General features: G+C 52.4%; 48 non-coding genes and 23 pseudogenes across 48 annotated transcripts; all 71 read right to left on the bottom strand.

Moving 5' to 3' along the window:
- Positions 1-46: 46 nt before the first annotated feature.
- On the bottom strand, positions 47-165 carry LOC131116599 (5S ribosomal RNA). The gene has a single exon (XR_009123841.1). It is a non-coding gene; the product is annotated as a 5S ribosomal RNA (ribosomal RNA).
- A 111-nt stretch (positions 166-276) lies between these two features.
- Positions 277-385, bottom strand: LOC131111920 (5S ribosomal RNA; annotated as a pseudogene).
- A 112-nt stretch (positions 386-497) lies between these two features.
- LOC131116729 (5S ribosomal RNA) lies at positions 498-616 on the bottom strand. The gene has a single exon (XR_009123968.1). It is a non-coding gene; the product is annotated as a 5S ribosomal RNA (ribosomal RNA).
- A 112-nt stretch (positions 617-728) lies between these two features.
- LOC131113335 (5S ribosomal RNA) lies at positions 729-847 on the bottom strand. Its single transcript, XR_009121485.1, has one exon. It is a non-coding gene; the product is annotated as a 5S ribosomal RNA (ribosomal RNA).
- A 111-nt stretch (positions 848-958) lies between these two features.
- Positions 959-1,067, bottom strand: LOC131113910 (5S ribosomal RNA; annotated as a pseudogene).
- A 112-nt stretch (positions 1,068-1,179) lies between these two features.
- On the bottom strand, positions 1,180-1,298 carry LOC131114815 (5S ribosomal RNA). The gene has a single exon (XR_009122117.1). It is a non-coding gene; the product is annotated as a 5S ribosomal RNA (ribosomal RNA).
- A 112-nt stretch (positions 1,299-1,410) lies between these two features.
- LOC131119117 (5S ribosomal RNA) lies at positions 1,411-1,528 on the bottom strand. The gene has a single exon (XR_009126246.1). It is a non-coding gene; the product is annotated as a 5S ribosomal RNA (ribosomal RNA).
- Positions 1,529-1,640: 112 nt separating this feature from the next.
- LOC131115679 (5S ribosomal RNA) lies at positions 1,641-1,759 on the bottom strand. The gene has a single exon (XR_009122953.1). It is a non-coding gene; the product is annotated as a 5S ribosomal RNA (ribosomal RNA).
- Positions 1,760-1,870: 111 nt separating this feature from the next.
- On the bottom strand, positions 1,871-1,979 carry LOC131112809 (5S ribosomal RNA; annotated as a pseudogene).
- A 112-nt stretch (positions 1,980-2,091) lies between these two features.
- Positions 2,092-2,200, bottom strand: LOC131111919 (5S ribosomal RNA; annotated as a pseudogene).
- Positions 2,201-2,311: 111 nt separating this feature from the next.
- LOC131115296 (5S ribosomal RNA) lies at positions 2,312-2,430 on the bottom strand. Its single transcript, XR_009122578.1, has one exon. It is a non-coding gene; the product is annotated as a 5S ribosomal RNA (ribosomal RNA).
- Positions 2,431-2,542: 112 nt separating this feature from the next.
- LOC131115934 (5S ribosomal RNA) lies at positions 2,543-2,661 on the bottom strand. The gene has a single exon (XR_009123200.1). It is a non-coding gene; the product is annotated as a 5S ribosomal RNA (ribosomal RNA).
- A 112-nt stretch (positions 2,662-2,773) lies between these two features.
- On the bottom strand, positions 2,774-2,892 carry LOC131117016 (5S ribosomal RNA). Its single transcript, XR_009124247.1, has one exon. It is a non-coding gene; the product is annotated as a 5S ribosomal RNA (ribosomal RNA).
- Positions 2,893-3,004: 112 nt separating this feature from the next.
- LOC131114087 (5S ribosomal RNA) lies at positions 3,005-3,112 on the bottom strand (annotated as a pseudogene).
- A 112-nt stretch (positions 3,113-3,224) lies between these two features.
- LOC131116093 (5S ribosomal RNA) lies at positions 3,225-3,343 on the bottom strand. Its single transcript, XR_009123354.1, has one exon. It is a non-coding gene; the product is annotated as a 5S ribosomal RNA (ribosomal RNA).
- Positions 3,344-3,455: 112 nt separating this feature from the next.
- LOC131116598 (5S ribosomal RNA) lies at positions 3,456-3,574 on the bottom strand. Its single transcript, XR_009123840.1, has one exon. It is a non-coding gene; the product is annotated as a 5S ribosomal RNA (ribosomal RNA).
- Positions 3,575-3,685: 111 nt separating this feature from the next.
- On the bottom strand, positions 3,686-3,794 carry LOC131111918 (5S ribosomal RNA; annotated as a pseudogene).
- A 112-nt stretch (positions 3,795-3,906) lies between these two features.
- LOC131116728 (5S ribosomal RNA) lies at positions 3,907-4,025 on the bottom strand. The gene has a single exon (XR_009123967.1). It is a non-coding gene; the product is annotated as a 5S ribosomal RNA (ribosomal RNA).
- Positions 4,026-4,137: 112 nt separating this feature from the next.
- On the bottom strand, positions 4,138-4,256 carry LOC131113324 (5S ribosomal RNA). Its single transcript, XR_009121484.1, has one exon. It is a non-coding gene; the product is annotated as a 5S ribosomal RNA (ribosomal RNA).
- A 111-nt stretch (positions 4,257-4,367) lies between these two features.
- LOC131118753 (5S ribosomal RNA) lies at positions 4,368-4,485 on the bottom strand. Its single transcript, XR_009125908.1, has one exon. It is a non-coding gene; the product is annotated as a 5S ribosomal RNA (ribosomal RNA).
- Positions 4,486-4,597: 112 nt separating this feature from the next.
- LOC131115677 (5S ribosomal RNA) lies at positions 4,598-4,716 on the bottom strand. The gene has a single exon (XR_009122951.1). It is a non-coding gene; the product is annotated as a 5S ribosomal RNA (ribosomal RNA).
- A 111-nt stretch (positions 4,717-4,827) lies between these two features.
- On the bottom strand, positions 4,828-4,936 carry LOC131112808 (5S ribosomal RNA; annotated as a pseudogene).
- A 112-nt stretch (positions 4,937-5,048) lies between these two features.
- Positions 5,049-5,167, bottom strand: LOC131114814 (5S ribosomal RNA). The gene has a single exon (XR_009122116.1). It is a non-coding gene; the product is annotated as a 5S ribosomal RNA (ribosomal RNA).
- A 111-nt stretch (positions 5,168-5,278) lies between these two features.
- Positions 5,279-5,397, bottom strand: LOC131118667 (5S ribosomal RNA). Its single transcript, XR_009125827.1, has one exon. It is a non-coding gene; the product is annotated as a 5S ribosomal RNA (ribosomal RNA).
- A 112-nt stretch (positions 5,398-5,509) lies between these two features.
- On the bottom strand, positions 5,510-5,628 carry LOC131116597 (5S ribosomal RNA). Its single transcript, XR_009123839.1, has one exon. It is a non-coding gene; the product is annotated as a 5S ribosomal RNA (ribosomal RNA).
- A 111-nt stretch (positions 5,629-5,739) lies between these two features.
- Positions 5,740-5,848, bottom strand: LOC131111917 (5S ribosomal RNA; annotated as a pseudogene).
- A 112-nt stretch (positions 5,849-5,960) lies between these two features.
- Positions 5,961-6,079, bottom strand: LOC131116727 (5S ribosomal RNA). The gene has a single exon (XR_009123966.1). It is a non-coding gene; the product is annotated as a 5S ribosomal RNA (ribosomal RNA).
- Positions 6,080-6,191: 112 nt separating this feature from the next.
- Positions 6,192-6,310, bottom strand: LOC131113313 (5S ribosomal RNA). Its single transcript, XR_009121483.1, has one exon. It is a non-coding gene; the product is annotated as a 5S ribosomal RNA (ribosomal RNA).
- Positions 6,311-6,421: 111 nt separating this feature from the next.
- On the bottom strand, positions 6,422-6,539 carry LOC131118752 (5S ribosomal RNA). The gene has a single exon (XR_009125907.1). It is a non-coding gene; the product is annotated as a 5S ribosomal RNA (ribosomal RNA).
- Positions 6,540-6,651: 112 nt separating this feature from the next.
- On the bottom strand, positions 6,652-6,770 carry LOC131115676 (5S ribosomal RNA). The gene has a single exon (XR_009122950.1). It is a non-coding gene; the product is annotated as a 5S ribosomal RNA (ribosomal RNA).
- Positions 6,771-6,881: 111 nt separating this feature from the next.
- LOC131112807 (5S ribosomal RNA) lies at positions 6,882-6,990 on the bottom strand (annotated as a pseudogene).
- Positions 6,991-7,102: 112 nt separating this feature from the next.
- On the bottom strand, positions 7,103-7,221 carry LOC131114813 (5S ribosomal RNA). Its single transcript, XR_009122115.1, has one exon. It is a non-coding gene; the product is annotated as a 5S ribosomal RNA (ribosomal RNA).
- A 111-nt stretch (positions 7,222-7,332) lies between these two features.
- On the bottom strand, positions 7,333-7,451 carry LOC131117249 (5S ribosomal RNA). Its single transcript, XR_009124472.1, has one exon. It is a non-coding gene; the product is annotated as a 5S ribosomal RNA (ribosomal RNA).
- Positions 7,452-7,563: 112 nt separating this feature from the next.
- LOC131111916 (5S ribosomal RNA) lies at positions 7,564-7,672 on the bottom strand (annotated as a pseudogene).
- A 111-nt stretch (positions 7,673-7,783) lies between these two features.
- On the bottom strand, positions 7,784-7,902 carry LOC131118326 (5S ribosomal RNA). The gene has a single exon (XR_009125491.1). It is a non-coding gene; the product is annotated as a 5S ribosomal RNA (ribosomal RNA).
- A 112-nt stretch (positions 7,903-8,014) lies between these two features.
- Positions 8,015-8,133, bottom strand: LOC131115933 (5S ribosomal RNA). Its single transcript, XR_009123199.1, has one exon. It is a non-coding gene; the product is annotated as a 5S ribosomal RNA (ribosomal RNA).
- Positions 8,134-8,245: 112 nt separating this feature from the next.
- On the bottom strand, positions 8,246-8,364 carry LOC131117015 (5S ribosomal RNA). Its single transcript, XR_009124246.1, has one exon. It is a non-coding gene; the product is annotated as a 5S ribosomal RNA (ribosomal RNA).
- Positions 8,365-8,476: 112 nt separating this feature from the next.
- Positions 8,477-8,584, bottom strand: LOC131114086 (5S ribosomal RNA; annotated as a pseudogene).
- Positions 8,585-8,696: 112 nt separating this feature from the next.
- LOC131116092 (5S ribosomal RNA) lies at positions 8,697-8,815 on the bottom strand. Its single transcript, XR_009123353.1, has one exon. It is a non-coding gene; the product is annotated as a 5S ribosomal RNA (ribosomal RNA).
- A 112-nt stretch (positions 8,816-8,927) lies between these two features.
- On the bottom strand, positions 8,928-9,046 carry LOC131116596 (5S ribosomal RNA). The gene has a single exon (XR_009123838.1). It is a non-coding gene; the product is annotated as a 5S ribosomal RNA (ribosomal RNA).
- A 111-nt stretch (positions 9,047-9,157) lies between these two features.
- On the bottom strand, positions 9,158-9,266 carry LOC131111915 (5S ribosomal RNA; annotated as a pseudogene).
- Positions 9,267-9,378: 112 nt separating this feature from the next.
- Positions 9,379-9,497, bottom strand: LOC131116726 (5S ribosomal RNA). The gene has a single exon (XR_009123965.1). It is a non-coding gene; the product is annotated as a 5S ribosomal RNA (ribosomal RNA).
- A 112-nt stretch (positions 9,498-9,609) lies between these two features.
- Positions 9,610-9,728, bottom strand: LOC131113302 (5S ribosomal RNA). The gene has a single exon (XR_009121482.1). It is a non-coding gene; the product is annotated as a 5S ribosomal RNA (ribosomal RNA).
- Positions 9,729-9,839: 111 nt separating this feature from the next.
- Positions 9,840-9,948, bottom strand: LOC131113643 (5S ribosomal RNA; annotated as a pseudogene).
- Positions 9,949-10,060: 112 nt separating this feature from the next.
- LOC131116794 (5S ribosomal RNA) lies at positions 10,061-10,179 on the bottom strand. Its single transcript, XR_009124030.1, has one exon. It is a non-coding gene; the product is annotated as a 5S ribosomal RNA (ribosomal RNA).
- Positions 10,180-10,291: 112 nt separating this feature from the next.
- On the bottom strand, positions 10,292-10,409 carry LOC131119116 (5S ribosomal RNA). Its single transcript, XR_009126244.1, has one exon. It is a non-coding gene; the product is annotated as a 5S ribosomal RNA (ribosomal RNA).
- Positions 10,410-10,521: 112 nt separating this feature from the next.
- On the bottom strand, positions 10,522-10,640 carry LOC131115675 (5S ribosomal RNA). The gene has a single exon (XR_009122949.1). It is a non-coding gene; the product is annotated as a 5S ribosomal RNA (ribosomal RNA).
- Positions 10,641-10,751: 111 nt separating this feature from the next.
- Positions 10,752-10,860, bottom strand: LOC131112806 (5S ribosomal RNA; annotated as a pseudogene).
- A 112-nt stretch (positions 10,861-10,972) lies between these two features.
- LOC131114812 (5S ribosomal RNA) lies at positions 10,973-11,091 on the bottom strand. Its single transcript, XR_009122114.1, has one exon. It is a non-coding gene; the product is annotated as a 5S ribosomal RNA (ribosomal RNA).
- A 111-nt stretch (positions 11,092-11,202) lies between these two features.
- LOC131111914 (5S ribosomal RNA) lies at positions 11,203-11,311 on the bottom strand (annotated as a pseudogene).
- A 111-nt stretch (positions 11,312-11,422) lies between these two features.
- Positions 11,423-11,541, bottom strand: LOC131115294 (5S ribosomal RNA). The gene has a single exon (XR_009122576.1). It is a non-coding gene; the product is annotated as a 5S ribosomal RNA (ribosomal RNA).
- Positions 11,542-11,653: 112 nt separating this feature from the next.
- LOC131115931 (5S ribosomal RNA) lies at positions 11,654-11,772 on the bottom strand. The gene has a single exon (XR_009123197.1). It is a non-coding gene; the product is annotated as a 5S ribosomal RNA (ribosomal RNA).
- Positions 11,773-11,884: 112 nt separating this feature from the next.
- LOC131117012 (5S ribosomal RNA) lies at positions 11,885-12,003 on the bottom strand. Its single transcript, XR_009124242.1, has one exon. It is a non-coding gene; the product is annotated as a 5S ribosomal RNA (ribosomal RNA).
- Positions 12,004-12,115: 112 nt separating this feature from the next.
- Positions 12,116-12,223, bottom strand: LOC131114085 (5S ribosomal RNA; annotated as a pseudogene).
- A 112-nt stretch (positions 12,224-12,335) lies between these two features.
- On the bottom strand, positions 12,336-12,454 carry LOC131116091 (5S ribosomal RNA). The gene has a single exon (XR_009123352.1). It is a non-coding gene; the product is annotated as a 5S ribosomal RNA (ribosomal RNA).
- A 111-nt stretch (positions 12,455-12,565) lies between these two features.
- Positions 12,566-12,674, bottom strand: LOC131111912 (5S ribosomal RNA; annotated as a pseudogene).
- A 112-nt stretch (positions 12,675-12,786) lies between these two features.
- Positions 12,787-12,905, bottom strand: LOC131116725 (5S ribosomal RNA). Its single transcript, XR_009123964.1, has one exon. It is a non-coding gene; the product is annotated as a 5S ribosomal RNA (ribosomal RNA).
- Positions 12,906-13,017: 112 nt separating this feature from the next.
- On the bottom strand, positions 13,018-13,126 carry LOC131111585 (5S ribosomal RNA; annotated as a pseudogene).
- Positions 13,127-13,237: 111 nt separating this feature from the next.
- LOC131113642 (5S ribosomal RNA) lies at positions 13,238-13,346 on the bottom strand (annotated as a pseudogene).
- A 111-nt stretch (positions 13,347-13,457) lies between these two features.
- LOC131117248 (5S ribosomal RNA) lies at positions 13,458-13,576 on the bottom strand. Its single transcript, XR_009124471.1, has one exon. It is a non-coding gene; the product is annotated as a 5S ribosomal RNA (ribosomal RNA).
- A 112-nt stretch (positions 13,577-13,688) lies between these two features.
- Positions 13,689-13,797, bottom strand: LOC131111911 (5S ribosomal RNA; annotated as a pseudogene).
- Positions 13,798-13,908: 111 nt separating this feature from the next.
- Positions 13,909-14,027, bottom strand: LOC131115293 (5S ribosomal RNA). The gene has a single exon (XR_009122575.1). It is a non-coding gene; the product is annotated as a 5S ribosomal RNA (ribosomal RNA).
- A 112-nt stretch (positions 14,028-14,139) lies between these two features.
- Positions 14,140-14,258, bottom strand: LOC131115930 (5S ribosomal RNA). The gene has a single exon (XR_009123196.1). It is a non-coding gene; the product is annotated as a 5S ribosomal RNA (ribosomal RNA).
- Positions 14,259-14,370: 112 nt separating this feature from the next.
- Positions 14,371-14,489, bottom strand: LOC131117011 (5S ribosomal RNA). Its single transcript, XR_009124241.1, has one exon. It is a non-coding gene; the product is annotated as a 5S ribosomal RNA (ribosomal RNA).
- Positions 14,490-14,601: 112 nt separating this feature from the next.
- On the bottom strand, positions 14,602-14,709 carry LOC131114084 (5S ribosomal RNA; annotated as a pseudogene).
- Positions 14,710-14,821: 112 nt separating this feature from the next.
- Positions 14,822-14,940, bottom strand: LOC131116090 (5S ribosomal RNA). Its single transcript, XR_009123351.1, has one exon. It is a non-coding gene; the product is annotated as a 5S ribosomal RNA (ribosomal RNA).
- A 112-nt stretch (positions 14,941-15,052) lies between these two features.
- LOC131116594 (5S ribosomal RNA) lies at positions 15,053-15,171 on the bottom strand. The gene has a single exon (XR_009123836.1). It is a non-coding gene; the product is annotated as a 5S ribosomal RNA (ribosomal RNA).
- A 111-nt stretch (positions 15,172-15,282) lies between these two features.
- LOC131111909 (5S ribosomal RNA) lies at positions 15,283-15,391 on the bottom strand (annotated as a pseudogene).
- A 112-nt stretch (positions 15,392-15,503) lies between these two features.
- LOC131116724 (5S ribosomal RNA) lies at positions 15,504-15,622 on the bottom strand. Its single transcript, XR_009123963.1, has one exon. It is a non-coding gene; the product is annotated as a 5S ribosomal RNA (ribosomal RNA).
- Positions 15,623-15,734: 112 nt separating this feature from the next.
- Positions 15,735-15,853, bottom strand: LOC131113290 (5S ribosomal RNA). Its single transcript, XR_009121481.1, has one exon. It is a non-coding gene; the product is annotated as a 5S ribosomal RNA (ribosomal RNA).
- Positions 15,854-15,964: 111 nt separating this feature from the next.
- On the bottom strand, positions 15,965-16,073 carry LOC131113641 (5S ribosomal RNA; annotated as a pseudogene).
- Between the last annotated feature and the right edge of the window lie 80 nt (positions 16,074-16,153).

Here is a 16,153-nt window from a genome sequence, read left to right as displayed (position 1 = left end):
GTCAAACAGCGCCCTCTGCTGTCAGGCAAGAGCAGAAACCATAAAAGGCTTACAGCACCTGGTATTGCCAGGCGGTCTCCCATCCAAGTACTAACCAGGCCCACCCCTGCTTAGCTTCCGAGATCGGACGAGATCGGGCGTTTTCAGGGTAGTATGGCCGTAAGCTGCCAGGACAACTGAAAAGATCTTATTTGAAGGCGACGCAGGCCAAACTAGATCCAGCAAAAAGTGTCAAACAGCGCCCTCTGCTGTCAGGCTAGAGCAGAAACCATAAAGAGCTTACAGCACCTGGTATTCCCAGGCGGTCTCCCATCCAAGTACTAACCAGGCCCGCCCCTGCTTAGCTTCCGAGATCGGGCGTTTTCAGGGTAGTATGGCCGTAAGCGGCCAGGTCAACTGAAAATATCCTATTTGAAGGTGACGCAGGCCAAACTAGACTCCAGCAAAACATGTCAAACAGCGCCCTCTGCTGTCAGGCAAGAGCAGAAACCATGAAAAGCTTACAGCACCTGGTATTCCCAGGCGGTCTCCCATCCAAGTACTAACCAGGCTCGCCCCTGCTTAGCTTCCGAGATCGGACGAGATCGGGCGTTTTCAGGGTAGTATGGCCGTAAGCTGCCACATCAACTGAAAAGATCCTATTTGAAGGCGACGCAGGCCAAACTAGACTCCAGCAAAAGGTGTCAAACAGCGCCCTCTGCTGTCAGGCAAGAGCAGAAACCATAAAAAGCTTACAGCACCTGGTATTCCCAGGCGGTCTCCCATCCAAGTACTAACCAGGCCCGCCCCTGCTTAGCTTCCGAGATCGGACGAGATCAGGCGTTTTCAGGGTGGTATGGCCGTAAGCTGCCAGGACAACTGAAAAGATCTTATTTGAAGGCGACGCAGGCCAAACTAGATCCAGCAAAAAGTGTCAAACAGCGCCCTCTGCTGTCAGGCTAGAGCAAAAACCATAAAAAGCTTACAGCACCTGTTATTCCCAGGCGGTCTCCCATCCAAGTACTAACCAGGCCCTCCCCTGCTTAGCTTCCGAGATCAGGCGTTTTCAGGGTAGTATGGCCAAAAGCTGCCAAGGCAACTGAAAAGATCCTATTTGAAGGCGACGCAGGACAAACTAGACTCCAGCAAAACATGTCAAACAGCGCCCTCTGCTGTCAGGCTAGAGCAGAAACCATAAAAAGCTTACAGCACCTGGTATTCCCAGGCGGTCTCCCATCCAAGTACTAACCAGGCCCGCCCCTGCTTAGCTTCCGAGATCGGACGAGATCGGGCGTTTTCAGGGTAGTATGGCCGTAAGCTGCCAGGTCAACTGAAAAGATCCTATTTGAAGGCGACGCAGGCCAAACTAGACTACAGCAAAAAGTGTCAAACAGCGCCCTCTGCTGTCAGGCAAGAGCAGAAACCATAAAAAGCTTACAGCACCTGGTATTCACAGGCGGTCTCCCATCCAAGTACTAACCAGGCCCGGCCCTGCTTAGCTTCCGAGATCGTACGAGATCGGGCGTTTTCAGGGTAGTATGGCCTAAGCTGCCAGGTCAACTGAAAAGATCCTATTTGAAAGTGACGCAGGCCAAACTAGACTACAGCAAAAAGTGTCAAACAGCGCCCTCTGCTGTCAGGCAAGAGCAGAAACCATAAAAAGCTTACAGCACCTGGTATTCACAGGCGGTCTCCCATCCAAGTACTAACCAGGCCCGCCCCTGCTTAGCTTCCGAGATCGGACGAGATCAGGCGTTTTCAGGGTGGTATGGCCGTAAGCTGCCAGGACAACTGAAAAGATCTTATTTGAAGGCGACGCAGGCCAAACTAGATCCAGCAAAAAGTGTCAAACAGCGCCCTCTGCTGTCAGGCTAGAGCAGAAACCATAAAAAGCTTACAGCACCTGGTATTCCCAGGCGGTCTCCCATCCAAGTACTAACCAGGCCCTCCCCTGCTTAGCTTCCGAGATCAGGCGTTTTCAGGGTAGTGTGGCCGTAAGCTGCCAGGGCAACTGTAAAGATCCTATTTGAAGGCGACGCAGGCCAAACTAGACTCCAGCAAAAAGTGTCAAACAGCGCCCTCTGCTGTCAGGCAAGAGCAGAAACCATAAAAAGCTTACAGCACCTGGTATTCCCAGGCGGTCTCCCATCCAAGTACTAACCAGGCCCGCCCCTGCTTAGCTTCCGAGATCGGGCGTTTTCAGGGTAGTATGGCCGTAAGCTGCCAGGACAACTGAAAAGATCTTATTTGAAGGCGACGCAGGCCAAACTAGATCCAGCAAAAAGTGTCAAACAGCGCCCTCTGCTGTCAGGCTAGAGCAGAAACCATAAAAAGCTTACAGCACCTGGTATTCCCAGGCGGTCTCCCATCCAAGTACTAACCAGGCCCACCCCTGCTTAGCTTCCGAGATCGGACGAGATCGGGCGTTTTCAGGGTAGTATGGCCATAAGCTGCCAGGTCAACTGAAAAGATCCTATTTGAAGAAGACGCAGGCCAAACTAGACTCCAGCAAAAAGTGTCAAACAGCGCCCTCTGCTGTCAGGCAAGAGCAGAAACCATAAAAAGCTTACAGCACCTGGTATTCCCAGGCGGTCTCCCATCCAAGTACTAACCAGGCCCGCCCCTGCTTAGCTTCCGAGATCGGACGAGACCGGGCGTTTTCAGGGTAGTATGGCCGTAAGCTGCCAGGGCAACTGAAAAGATCCTATTTGAAGGCGACGCAGGCCAAACTAGACTCCAGCAAAAAGTGTCAAACAGCGCCCTCTGCTGTTAGGCAAGAGCAGAAACCATAAAAAGCTTACAGCACCTGGTATTCCCAGGCGGTCTCCCATTCAAGTACTAACCAGGCCCGCCCGTGCTTAGCTTCCGAGATCGGACGAGATCGGGCGTTTTCAAGGTAGTATGGCCGTAAGCTGCCAGGTCAACTGAAAAAATCCTATTTGAAGGTGACGCAGGCCAAACTAGACTCCAGCAAAACATGTCAAACAGCGCCCTCTGCTGTCAGGCAAGAGCAGAAACCATAAAAAGCTTACAGCACCTGGTATTCCCAGGCGGTCTCCCATCCAAGTATAACCAGGCCCGCCCCTGCTTAGCTTCCGAGATCGGGCGTTTTCAGGGTAGTATGGCCAAAAGCTGCCAAGGCAACTGAAAAGATCCTATTTGAAGGCGACGCAGGACAAACTAGACTCCAGCAAAAAGTGTCAAACAGCGCCCTCTGCTGTCAGGCAAGAGCAGAAACCATAAAAAGCGTACAGCACCTGGTATTCCCAGGTGGTCTCCCATCCAAGTACTAACCAGGCCCGCCCCTGCTTAGCTTCCGAGATCGGACGAGATCGGGCGTTTTCAGGGTAGTATGGCCGTAAGCTGCCAGGGCAAATGAAAAGATCCTATTTGAAGGCGACGCAGGCCAAACTAGACTCCAGCAAAAAGTGTCAAACAGCGCCCTCTGCTGTCAGGCAAGAGCAGAAACCATAAAAGGCTTACAGCACCTGGTATTGCCAGGCGGTCTCCCATCCAAGTACTAACCAGGCCCACCCCTGCTTAGCTTCCGAGATCGGACGAGATCGGGCGTTTTCAGGGTAGTATGGCCGTAAGCTGCCAGGACAACTGAAAAGATCTTATTTGAAGGCGACGCAGGCCAAACTAGATCCAGCAAAAAGTGTCAAACAGCGCCCTCTGCTGTCAGGCTAGAGCAGAAACCATAAAGAGCTTACAGCACCTGGTATTCCCAGGCGGTCTCCCATCCAAGTACTAACCAGGCCCGCCCCTGCTTAGCTTCCGAGATCGGGCGTTTTCAGGGTAGTATGGCCGTAAGCGGCCAGGTCAACTGAAAATATCCTATTTGAAGGTGACGCAGGCCAAACTTGACTCCAGCAAAACATGTCAAACAGCGCCCTCTGCTGTCAGGCAAGAGCAGAAACCATGAAAAGCTTACAGCACCTGGTATTCCCAGGCGGTCTCCCATCCAAGTACTAACCAGGCTCGCCCCTGCTTAGCTTCCGAGATCGGACGAGATCGGGCGTTTTCAGGGTAGTATGGCCGTAAGCTGCCACATCAACTGAAAAGATCCTATTTGAAGGCGACGCAGGCCAAACTAGACTCCAGCAAAAGGTGTCAAACAGCGCCCTCTGCTGTCAGGCAAGAGCAGAAACCATAAAAAGCTTACAGCACCTGGTATTCCCAGGCGGTCTCCCATCCAAGTACTAACCAGGCCCGCCCCTGCTTAGCTTCCGAGATCGGACGAGATCAGGCGTTTTCAGGGTGGTATGGCCGTAAGCTGCCAGGACAACTGAAAAGATCTTATTTGAAGGCGACGCAGGCCAAACTAGATCCAGCAAAAAGTGTCAAACAGCGCCCTCTGCTGTCAGGCTAGAGCAAAAACCATAAAAAGCTTACAGCACCTGGTATTCCCAGGCGGTCTCCCATCCAAGTACTAACCAGGCCCGGCCCTGCTTAGCTTCCGAGATCGTACGAGATCGGGCGTTTTCAGGGTAGTATGGCCTAAGCTGCCAGGTCAACTGAAAAGATCCTATTTGAAAGTGACGCAGGCCAAACTAGACTACAGCAAAAAGTGTCAAACAGCGCCCTCTGCTGTCAGGCAAGAGCAGAAACCATAAAAAGCTTACAGCACCTGGTATTCACAGGCGGTCTCCCATCCAAGTACTAACCAGGCCCGCCCCTGCTTAGCTTCCGAGATCGGACGAGATCAGGCGTTTTCAGGGTGGTATGGCCGTAAGCTGCCAGGACAACTGAAAAGATCTTATTTGAAGGCGACGCAGGCCAAACTAGATCCAGCAAAAAGTGTCAAACAGCGCCCTCTGCTGTCAGGCTAGAGCAGAAACCATAAAAAGCTTACAGCACCTGGTATTCCCAGGCGGTCTCCCATCCAAGTACTAACCAGGCCCTCCCCTGCTTAGCTTCCGAGATCAGGCGTTTTCAGGGTAGTGTGGCCGTAAGCTGCCAGGGCAACTGTAAAGATCCTATTTGAAGGCGACGCAGGCCAAACTAGACTCCAGCAAAAAGTGTCAAACAGCGCCCTCTGCTGTCAGGCAAGAGCAGAAACCATAAAAAGCTTACAGCACCTGGTATTCCCAGGCGGTCTCCCATCCAAGTACTAACCAGGCCCGCCCCTGCTTAGCTTCCGAGATCGGACGAGATCGGGCGTTTTCAGGGTAGTATGGCCGTAAGCTGCCACATCAACTGAAAAGATCCTATTTGAAGGCGACGCAGGCCAAACTAGAGCCAGCAAAAAGTGTCAAATAGCGCCCTCTGCTGTCAGGCAAGAGCAGAAACCATAAAAAGCGTACAGCACCTGGTATTCCCAGGTGGTCTCCCATCCAAGTACTAAAAAGGCCCGCCCCTGCTTAGCTTCCGAGATCGGACGAGATCGGGCGTTTTCAGGGTAGTATGGCCGTAAGCTGCCAGGGCAAATGAAAAGATCCTATTTGAAGGCGACGCAGGCCAAACTAGACTCCAGCAAAAAGTGTCAAACAGCGCCCTCTGCTGTCAGGCAAGAGCAGAAACCATAAAAGGCTTACAGCACCTGGTATTGCCAGGCGGTCTCCCATCCAAGTACTAACCAGGCCCACCCCTGCTTAGCTTCCGAGATCGGACGAGATCGGGCGTTTTCAGGGTAGTATGGCCGTAAGCTGCCAGGACAACTGAAAAGATCTTATTTGAAGGCGACGCAGGCCAAACTAGATCCAGCAAAAAGTGTCAAACAGCGCCCTCTGCTGTCAGGCTAGAGCAGAAACCATAAAGAGCTTACAGCACCTGGTATTCCCAGGCGGTCTCCCATCCAAGTACTAACCAGGCCCGCCCCTGCTTAGCTTCCGAGATCGGGCGTTTTCAGGGTAGTATGGCCGTAAGCGGCCAGGTCAACTGAAAATATCCTATTTGAAGGTGACGCAGGCCAAACTTGACTCCAGCAAAACATGTCAAACAGCGCCCTCTGCTGTCAGGCAAGAGCAGAAACCATGAAAAGCTTACAGCACCTGGTATTCCCAGGCGGTCTCCCATCCAAGTACTAACCAGGCTCGCCCCTGCTTAGCTTCCGAGATCGGACGAGATCGGGCGTTTTCAGGGTAGTATGGCCGTAAGCTGCCACATCAACTGAAAAGATCCTATTTGAAGGCGACGCAGGCCAAACTAGACTCCAGCAAAAGGTGTCAAACAGCGCCCTCTGCTGTCAGGCAAGAGCAGAAACCATAAAAAGCTTACAGCACCTGGTATTCCCAGGCGGTCTCCCATCCAAGTACTAACCAGGCCCGCCCCTGCTTAGCTTCCGAGATCGGACGAGATCAGGCGTTTTCAGGGTGGTATGGCCGTAAGCTGCCAGGACAACTGAAAAGATCTTATTTGAAGGCGACGCAGGCCAAACTAGATCCAGCAAAAAGTGTCAAACAGCGCCCTCTGCTGTCAGGCTAGAGCAAAAACCATAAAAAGCTTACAGCACCTGGTATTCCCAGGCGGTCTCCCATCCAAGTACTAACCAGGCCCGGCCCTGCTTAGCTTCCGAGATCGTACGAGATCGGGCGTTTTCAGGGTAGTATGGCCTAAGCTGCCAGGTCAACTGAAAAGATCCTATTTGAAAGTGACGCAGGCCAAACTAGACTACAGCAAAAAGTGTCAAACAGCGCCCTCTGCTGTCAGGCAAGAGCAGAAACCATAAAAAGCTTACAGCACCTGGTATTCACAGGCGGTCTCCCATCCAAGTACTAACCAGGCCCGCCCCTGCTTAGCTTCCGAGATCGGACGAGATCAGGCGTTTTCAGGGTGGTATGGCCGTAAGCTGCCAGGACAACTGAAAAGATCTTATTTGAAGGCGACGCAGGCCAAACTAGATCCAGCAAAAAGTGTCAAACAGCGCCCTCTGCTGTCAGGCTAGAGCAGAAACCATAAAAAGCTTACAGCACCTGGTATTCCCAGGCGGTCTCCCATCCAAGTACTAACCAGGCCCTCCCCTGCTTAGCTTCCGAGATCAGGCGTTTTCAGGGTAGTGTGGCCGTAAGCTGCCAGGGCAACTGTAAAGATCCTATTTGAAGGCGACGCAGGCCAAACTAGACTCCAGCAAAAAGTGTCAAACAGCGCCCTCTGCTGTCAGGCAAGAGCAGAAACCATAAAAAGCTTACAGCACCTGGTATTCCCAGGCGGTCTCCCATCCAAGTACTAACCAGGCCCGCCCCTGCTTAGCTTCCGAGATCGGACGAGATCGGGCGTTTTCAGGGTAGTATGGCCGTAAGCTGCCACATCAACTGAAAAGATCCTATTTGAAGGCGACGCAGGCCAAACTAGAGCCAGCAAAAAGTGTCAAATAGCGCCCTCTGCTGTCAGGCAAGAGCAGAAACCATAAAAAGCTTACAGCACCTGGTATTCCCAGGCGGTCTCCCATCCAAGTACTAACCAGGCCCGCCCCTGCTTAGCTTCTGAGATCGGAAGAGATCGGGCGTTTTCAGGGTAGTATGGCCGTAAGCTGCCAGGTCAACTGAAAAGATCCTATTTGAAGGCGACGCAGGCCAAACTAGACTCCAGCAAAAAGTGTCAAACAGCGCCCTCTGCTGTCAGGCAAGAGCAGAAACCATAAAAAGCTTACAGCACCTGGTATTCCCAGGCGGTCTCCCATCCAAGTACTAACCAGGCCCGCCCCTGCTTAGCTTCCGAGATCGGGCGTTTTCAGGGTAGTATGGCCGTAAGCTGCCAGGACAACTGAAAAGATCTTATTTGAAGGCGACGCAGGCCAAACTAGATCCAGCAAAAAGTGTCAAACAGGGCCCTCTGCTGTCAGGCTAGAGCAGAAACCATAAAAAGCTTACAGCACCTGGTATTCCCAGGCGGTCTCCCATCCAAGTACTACCCAGGCCCACCCCTGCTTAGCTTCCGAGATCGGACGAGATCGGGCGTTTTCAGGGTAGTATGGCCATAAGCTGCCAGGTCAACTGAAAAGATCCTATTTGAAGAAGACGCAGGCCAAACTAGACTCCAGCAAAAAGTGTCAAACAGCGCCCTCTGCTGTCAGGCAAGAGCAGAAACCATAAAAAGCTTACAGCACCTGGTATTCCCAGGCGGTCTCCCATCCAAGTACTAACCAGGCCCGCCCCTGCTTAGCTTCCGAGATCGGACGAGACCGGGCGTTTTCAGGGTAGTATGGCCGTAAGCTGCCAGGGCAACTGAAAAGATCCTATTTGAAGGCGACGCAGGCCAAACTAGACTCCAGCAAAAAGTGTCAAACAGCGCCCTCTGCTGTTAGGCAAGAGCAGAAACCATAAAAAGCTTACAGCACCTGGTATTCCCAGGCGGTCTCCCATTCAAGTACTAACCAGGCCCGCCCGTGCTTAGCTTCCGAGATCGGACGAGATCGGGCGTTTTCAAGGTAGTATGGCCGTAAGCTGCCAGGTCAACTGAAAAAATCCTATTTGAAGGTGACGCAGGCCAAACTAGACTCCAGCAAAACATGTCAAACAGCGCCCTCTGCTGTCAGGCAAGAGCAGAAACCATAAAAAGCTTACAGCACCTGGTATTCCCAGGCGGTCTCCCATCCAAGTATAACCAGGCCCGCCCCTGCTTAGCTTCCGAGATCGGGCGTTTTCAGGGTAGTATGGCCAAAAGCTGCCAAGGCAACTGAAAAGATCCTATTTGAAGGCGACGCAGGACAAACTAGACTCCAGCAAAAAGTGTCAAACAGCGCCCTCTGCTGTCAGGCAAGAGCAGAAACCATAAAAAGCGTACAGCACCTGGTATTCCCAGGTGGTCTCCCATCCAAGTACTAACCAGGCCCGCCCCTGCTTAGCTTCCGAGATCGGACGAGATCGGGCGTTTTCAGGGTAGTATGGCCGTAAGCTGCCAGGGCAAATGAAAAGATCCTATTTGAAGGCGACGCAGGCCAAACTAGACTCCAGCAAAAAGTGTCAAACAGCGCCCTCTGCTGTCAGGCAAGAGCAGAAACCATAAAAGGCTTACAGCACCTGGTATTGCCAGGCGGTCTCCCATCCAAGTACTAACCAGGCCCACCCCTGCTTAGCTTCCGAGATCGGACGAGATCGGGCGTTTTCAGGGTAGTATGGCCGTAAGCTGCCAGGACAACTGAAAAGATCTTATTTGAAGGCGACGCAGGCCAAACTAGATCCAGCAAAAAGTGTCAAACAGCGCCCTCTGCTGTCAGGCTAGAGCAGAAACCATAAAGAGCTTACAGCACCTGGTATTCCCAGGCGGTCTCCCATCCAAGTACTAACCAGGCCCGCCCCTGCTTAGCTTCCGAGATCGGGCGTTTTCAGGGTAGTATGGCCGTAAGCGGCCAGGTCAACTGAAAATATCCTATTTGAAGGTGACGCAGGCCAAACTAGACTCCAGCAAAACATGTCAAACAGCGCCCTCTGCTGTCAGGCAAGAGCAGAAACCATGAAAAGCTTACAGCACCTGGTATTCCCAGGCGGTCTCCCATCCAAGTACTAACCAGGCTCGCCCCTGCTTAGCTTCCGAGATCGGACGAGATCGGGCGTTTTCAGGGTAGTATGGCCGTAAGCTGCCACATCAACTGAAAAGATCCTATTTGAAGGCGACGCAGGCCAAACTAGACTCCAGCAAAAGGTGTCAAACAGCGCCCTCTGCTGTCAGGCAAGAGCAGAAACCATAAAAAGCTTACAGCACCTGGTATTCCCAGGCGGTCTCCCATCCAAGTACTAACCAGGCCCGCCCCTGCTTAGCTTCCGAGATCGGACGAGATCAGGCGTTTTCAGGGTGGTATGGCCGTAAGCTGCCAGGACAACTGAAAAGATCTTATTTGAAGGCGACGCAGGCCAAACTAGATCCAGCAAAAAGTGTCAAACAGCGCCCTCTGCTGTCAGGCTAGAGCAAAAACCATAAAAAGCTTACAGCACCTGGTATTCCCAGGCGGTCTCCCATCCAAGTACTAACCAGGCCCTCCCCTGCTTAGCTTCCGAGATCAGGCGTTTTCAGGGTAGTATGGCCAAAAGCTGCCAAGGCAACTGAAAAGATCCTATTTGAAGGCGACGCAGGACAAACTAGACTCCAGCAAAACATGTCAAACAGCGCCCTCTGCTGTCAGGCTAGAGCAGAAACCATAAAAAGCTTACAGCACCTGGTATTCCCAGGCGGTCTCCCATCCAAGTACTAACCAGGCCCGCCCCTGCTGAGCTTCCGAGATCGGACGAGATCGGGCGTTTTCAGGGTAGTATGGCCGTAAGCTGCCAGGTCAACTGAAAAGATCCTATTTGAAGGCGACGCAGGCCAAACTAGACTACAGCAAAAAGTGTCAAACAGCGCCCTCTGCTGTCAGGCAAGAGCAGAAACCATAAAAAGCTTACAGCACCTGGTATTCACAGGCGGTCTCCCATCCAAGTACTAACCAGGCCCGGCCCTGCTTAGCTTCCGAGATCGTACGAGATCGGGCGTTTTCAGGGTAGTATGGCCTAAGCTGCCAGGTCAACTGAAAAGATCCTATTTGAAAGTGACGCAGGCCAAACTAGACTACAGCAAAAAGTGTCAAACAGCGCCCTCTGCTGTCAGGCAAGAGCAGAAACCATAAAAAGCTTACAGCACCTGGTATTCACAGGCGGTCTCCCATCCAAGTACTAACCAGGCCCGCCCCTGCTTAGCTTCCGAGATCGGACGAGATCAGGCGTTTTCAGGGTGGTATGGCCGTAAGCTGCCAGGACAACTGAAAAGATCTTATTTGAAGGCGACGCAGGCCAAACTAGATCCAGCAAAAAGTGTCAAACAGCGCCCTCTGCTGTCAGGCTAGAGCAGAAACCATAAAAAGCTTACAGCACCTGGTATTCCCAGGCGGTCTCCCATCCAAGTACTAACCAGGCCCTCCCCTGCTTAGCTTCCGAGATCAGGCGTTTTCAGGGTAGTGTGGCCGTAAGCTGCCAGGGCAACTGTAAAGATCCTATTTGAAGGCGACGCAGGCCAAACTAGACTCCAGCAAAAAGTGTCAAACAGCGCCCTCTGCTGTCAGGCAAGAGCAGAAACCATAAAAAGCTTACAGCACCTGGTATTCCCAGGCGGTCTCCCATCCAAGTACTAACCAGGCCCGCCCCTGCTTAGCTTCCGAGATCGGACGAGATCGGGCGTTTTCAGGGTAGTATGGCCGTAAGCTGCCACATCAACTGAAAAGATCCTATTTGAAGGCGACGCAGGCCAAACTAGAGCCAGCAAAAAGTGTCAAATAGCGCCCTCTGCTGTCAGGCAAGAGCAGAAACCATAAAAAGCTTACAGCACCTGGTATTCCCAGGCGGTCTCCCATCCAAGTACTAACCAGGCCCGCCCCTGCTTAGCTTCCGAGATCGGGCGTTTTCAGGGTAGTATGGCCGTAAGCTGCCAGGACAACTGAAAAGATCTTATTTGAAGGCGACGCAGGCCAAACTAGATCCAGCAAAAAGTGTCAAACAGCGCCCTCTGCTGTCAGGCTAGAGCAGAAACCATAAAAAGCTTACAGCACCTGGTATTCCCAGGCGGTCTCCCATCCAAGTACTAACCAGGCCCACCCCTGCTTAGCTTCCGAGATCGGACGAGATCGGGCGTTTTCAGGGTAGTATGGCCATAAGCTGCCAGGTCAACTGAAAAGATCCTATTTGAAGAAGACGCAGGCCAAACTAGACTCCAGCAAAAAGTGTCAAACAGCGCCCTCTGCTGTCAGGCAAGAGCAGAAACCATAAAAAGCTTACAGCACCTGGTATTCCCAGGCGGTCTCCCATCCAAGTACTAACCAGGCCCGCCCCTGCTTAGCTTCCGAGATCGGACGAGACCGGGCGTTTTCAGGGTAGTATGGCCGTAAGCTGCCAGGGCAACTGAAAAGATCCTATTTGAAGGCGACGCAGGCCAAACTAGACTCCAGCAAAAAGTGTCAAACAGCGCCCTCTGCTGTTAGGCAAGAGCAGAAACCATAAAAAGCTTACAGCACCTGGTATTCCCAGGCGGTCTCCCATTCAAGTACTAACCAGGCCCGCCCGTGCTTAGCTTCCGAGATCGGACGAGATCGGGCGTTTTCAAGGTAGTATGGCCGTAAGCTGCCAGGTCAACTGAAAAAATCCTATTTGAAGGTGACGCAGGCCAAACTAGACTCCAGCAAAACATGTCAAACAGCGCCCTCTGCTGTCAGGCAAGAGCAGAAACCATAAAAAGCTTACAGCACCTGGTATTCCCAGGCGGTCTCCCATCCAAGTATAACCAGGCCCGCCCCTGCTTAGCTTCCGAGATCGGGCGTTTTCAGGGTAGTATGGCCAAAAGCTGCCAAGGCAACTGAAAAGATCCTATTTGAAGGCGACGCAGGACAAACTAGACTCCAGCAAAAAGTGTCAAACAGCGCCCTCTGCTGTCAGGCAAGAGCAGAAACCATAAAAAGCGTACAGCACCTGGTATTCCCAGGTGGTCTCCCATCCAAGTACTAACCAGGCCCGCCCCTGCTTAGCTTCCGAGATCGGACGAGATCGGGCGTTTTCAGGGTAGTATGGCCGTAAGCTGCCAGGACAACTGAAAAGATCTTATTTGAAGGCGACGCAGGCCAAACTAGATCCAGCAAAAAGTGTCAAACAGCGCCCTCTGCTGTCAGGCTAGAGCAGAAACCATAAAGAGCTTACAGCACCTGGTATTCCCAGGCGGTCTCCCATCCAAGTACTAACCAGGCCCGCCCCTGCTTAGCTTCCGAGATCGGGCGTTTTCAGGGTAGTATGGCCGTAAGCGGCCAGGTCAACTGAAAATATCCTATTTGAAGGTGACGCAGGCCAAACTAGACTCCAGCAAAACATGTCAAACAGCGCCCTCTGCTGTCAGGCAAGAGCAGAAACCATGAAAAGCTTACAGCACCTGGTATTCCCAGGCGGTCTCCCATCCAAGTACTAACCAGGCTCGCCCCTGCTTAGCTTCCGAGATCGGACGAGATCGGGCGTTTTCAGGGTAGTATGGCCGTAAGCTGCCACATCAACTGAAAAGATCCTATTTGAAGGCGACGCAGGCCAAACTAGACTCCAGCAAAAGGTGTCAAACAGCGCCCTCTGCTGTCAGGCAAGAGCAGAAACCATAAAAAGCTTACAGCACCTGGTATTCCCAGGCGGTCTCCCATCCAAGTACTAACCAGGCCCTCCCCTGCTTAGCTTCCGAGATCAGGCGTTTTCAGGGTGGTATGGCCGTAAGCTGCCAGGACAACTGAAAAGATCTTATTTGAAGGCGACGCAGGCCAAACTAGATCCAGCAAAAAGTGTCAAACAGCGCCCTCTGCTGTCAGGCTAGAGCAGAAACCATAAAAAGCTTACAGCACCTGGTATTCCCAGGCGGTCTCCCATCCAAGTACTAACCAGGCCCTCCCCTGCTTAGCTTCCGAGATCAGGCGTTTTCAGGGTAGTATGGCCAAAAGCTGCCAAGGCAACTGAAAAGATCCTATTTGAAGGCGACGCAGGCCAAACTAGAGCCAGCAAAAAGTGTCAAATAGCGCCCTCTGCTGTCAGGCAAGAGCAGAAACCATAAAAAGCTTACAGCACCTGGTATTCCCAGGCGGTCTCCCATCCAAGTACTAACCAGGCCCGCCCCTGCTTAGCTTCTGAGATCGGAAGAGATCGGGCGTTTTCAGGGTAGTATGGCCGTAAGCTGCCAGGTCAACTGAAAAGATCCTATTTGAAGGCGACGCAGGCCAAACTAGACTCCAGCAAAAAGTGTCAAACAGCGCCCTCTGCTGTCAGGCAAGAGCAGAAACCATAAAAAGCTTACAGCACCTGGTATTCCCAGGCGGTCTCCCATCCAAGTACTAACCAGGCCCGCCCCTGCTTAGCTTCCGAGATCGGGCGTTTTCAGGGTAGTATGGCCGTAAGCTGCCAGGACAACTGAAAAGATCTTATTTGAAGGCGACGCAGGCCAAACTAGATCCAGCAAAAAGTGTCAAACAGCGCCCTCTGCTGTCAGGCTAGAGCAGAAACCATAAAAAGCTTACAGCACCTGGTATTCCCAGGCGGTCTCCCATCCAAGTACTAACCAGGCCCACCCCTGCTTAGCTTCCGAGATCGGACGAGATCGGGCGTTTTCAGGGTAGTATGGCCATAAGCTGCCAGGTCAACTGAAAAGATCCTATTTGAAGAAGACGCAGGCCAAACTAGACTCCAGCAAAAAGTGTCAAACAGCGCCCTCTGCTGTCAGGCAAGAGCAGAAACCATAAAAAGCTTACAGCACCTGGTATTCCCAGGCGGTCTCCCATCCAAGTACTAACCAGGCCCGCCCCTGCTTAGCTTCCGAGATCGGACGAGACCGGGCGTTTTCAGGGTAGTATGGCCGTAAGCTGCCAGGGCAACTGAAAAGATCCTATTTGAAGGCGACGCAGGCCAAACTAGACTCCAGCAAAAAGTGTCAAACAGCGCCCTCTGCTGTTAGGCAAGAGCAGAAACCATAAAAAGCTTACAGCACCTGGTATTCCCAGGCGGTCTCCCATTCAAGTACTAACCAGGCCCGCCCGTGCTTAGCTTCCGAGATCGGACGAGATCGGGCGTTTTCAAGGTAGTATGGCCGTAAGCTGCCAGGTCAACTGAAAAAATCCTATTTGAAGGTGACGCAGGCCAAACTAGACTCCAGCAAAACATGTCAAACAGCGCCCTCTGCTGTCAGGCAAGAGCAGAAACCATAAAAAGCTTACAGCACCTGGTATTCCCAGGCGGTCTCCCATCCAAGTATAACCAGGCCCGCCCCTGCTTAGCTTCCGAGATCGGGCGTTTTCAGGGTAGTATGGCCAAAAGCTGCCAAGGCAACTGAAAAGATCCTATTTGAAGGCGACGCAGGACAAACTAGACTCCAGCAAAAAGTGTCAAACAGCGCCCTCTGCTGTCAGGCAAGAGCAGAAACCATAAAAAGCGTACAGCACCTGGTATTCCCAGGTGGTCTCCCATCCAAGTACTAACCAGGCCCGCCCCTGCTTAGCTTCCGAGATCGGACGAGATCGGGCGTTTTCAGGGTAGTATGGCCGTAAGCTGCCAGGGCAAATGAAAAGATCCTATTTGAAGGCGACGCAGGCCAAACTAGACTCCAGCAAAAAGTGTCAAACAGCGCCCTCTGCTGTCAGGCAAGAGCAGAAACCATAAAAGGCTTACAGCACCTGGTATTGCCAGGCGGTCTCCCATCCAAGTACTAACCAGGCCCACCCCTGCTTAGCTTCCGAGATCGGACGAGATCGGGCGTTTTCAGGGTAGTATGGCCGTAAGCTGCCAGGACAACTGAAAAGATCTTATTTGAAGGCGACGCAGGCCAAACTAGATCCAGCAAAAAGTGTCAAACAGCGCCCTCTGCTGTCAGGCTAGAGCAGAAACCATAAAGAGCTTACAGCACCTGGTATTCCCAGGCGGTCTCCCATCCAAGTACTAACCAGGCCCGCCCCTGCTTAGCTTCCGAGATCGGGCGTTTTCAGGGTAGTATGGCCGTAAGCGGCCAGGTCAACTGAAAATATCCTATTTGAAGGTGACGCAGGCCAAACTAGACTCCAGCAAAACATGTCAAACAGCGCCCTCTGCTGTCAGGCAAGAGCAGAAACCATGAAAAGCTTACAGCACCTGGTATTCCCAGGCGGTCTCCCATCCAAGTACTAACCAGGCTCGCCCCTGCTTAGCTTCCGAGATCGGACGAGATCGGGCGTTTTCAGGGTAGTATGGCCGTAAGCTGCCACATCAACTGAAAAGATCCTATTTGAAGGCGACGCAGGCCAAACTAGACTCCAGCAAAAGGTGTCAAACAGCGCCCTCTGCTGTCAGGCAAGAGCAGAAACCATAAAAAGCTTACAGCACCTGGTATTCCCAGGCGGTCTCCCATCCAAGTACTAACCAGGCCCGCCCCTGCTTAGCTTCCGAGATCGGACGAGATCAGGCGTTTTCAGGGTGGTATGGCCGTAAGCTGCCAGGACAACTGAAAAGATCTTATTTGAAGGCGACGCAGGCCAAACTAGATCCAGCAAAAAGTGTCAAACAGCGCCCTCTGCTGTCAGGCTAGAGCAAAAACCATAAAAAGCTTACAGCACCTGGTATTCCCAGGCGGTCTCCCATCCAAGTACTAACCAGGCCCTCCCCTGCTTAGCTTCCGAGATCAGGCGTTTTCAGGGTAGTATGGCCAAAAGCTGCCAAGGCAACTGAAAAGATCCTATTTGAAGGCGACGCAGGACAAACTAGACTGCAGCAAAACATGTCAAACAGCGCCC

This window comes from Doryrhamphus excisus, unplaced genomic scaffold, assembly GCF_030265055.1.
Source record: "Doryrhamphus excisus isolate RoL2022-K1 unplaced genomic scaffold, RoL_Dexc_1.0 HiC_scaffold_25, whole genome shotgun sequence".
Classification (NCBI taxonomy): domain Eukaryota; kingdom Metazoa; phylum Chordata; class Actinopteri; order Syngnathiformes; family Syngnathidae; genus Doryrhamphus; species Doryrhamphus excisus.
Note: the sequence above shows the minus strand (reverse complement) of the source record. Positions and strands in the feature narration are given on the sequence as shown.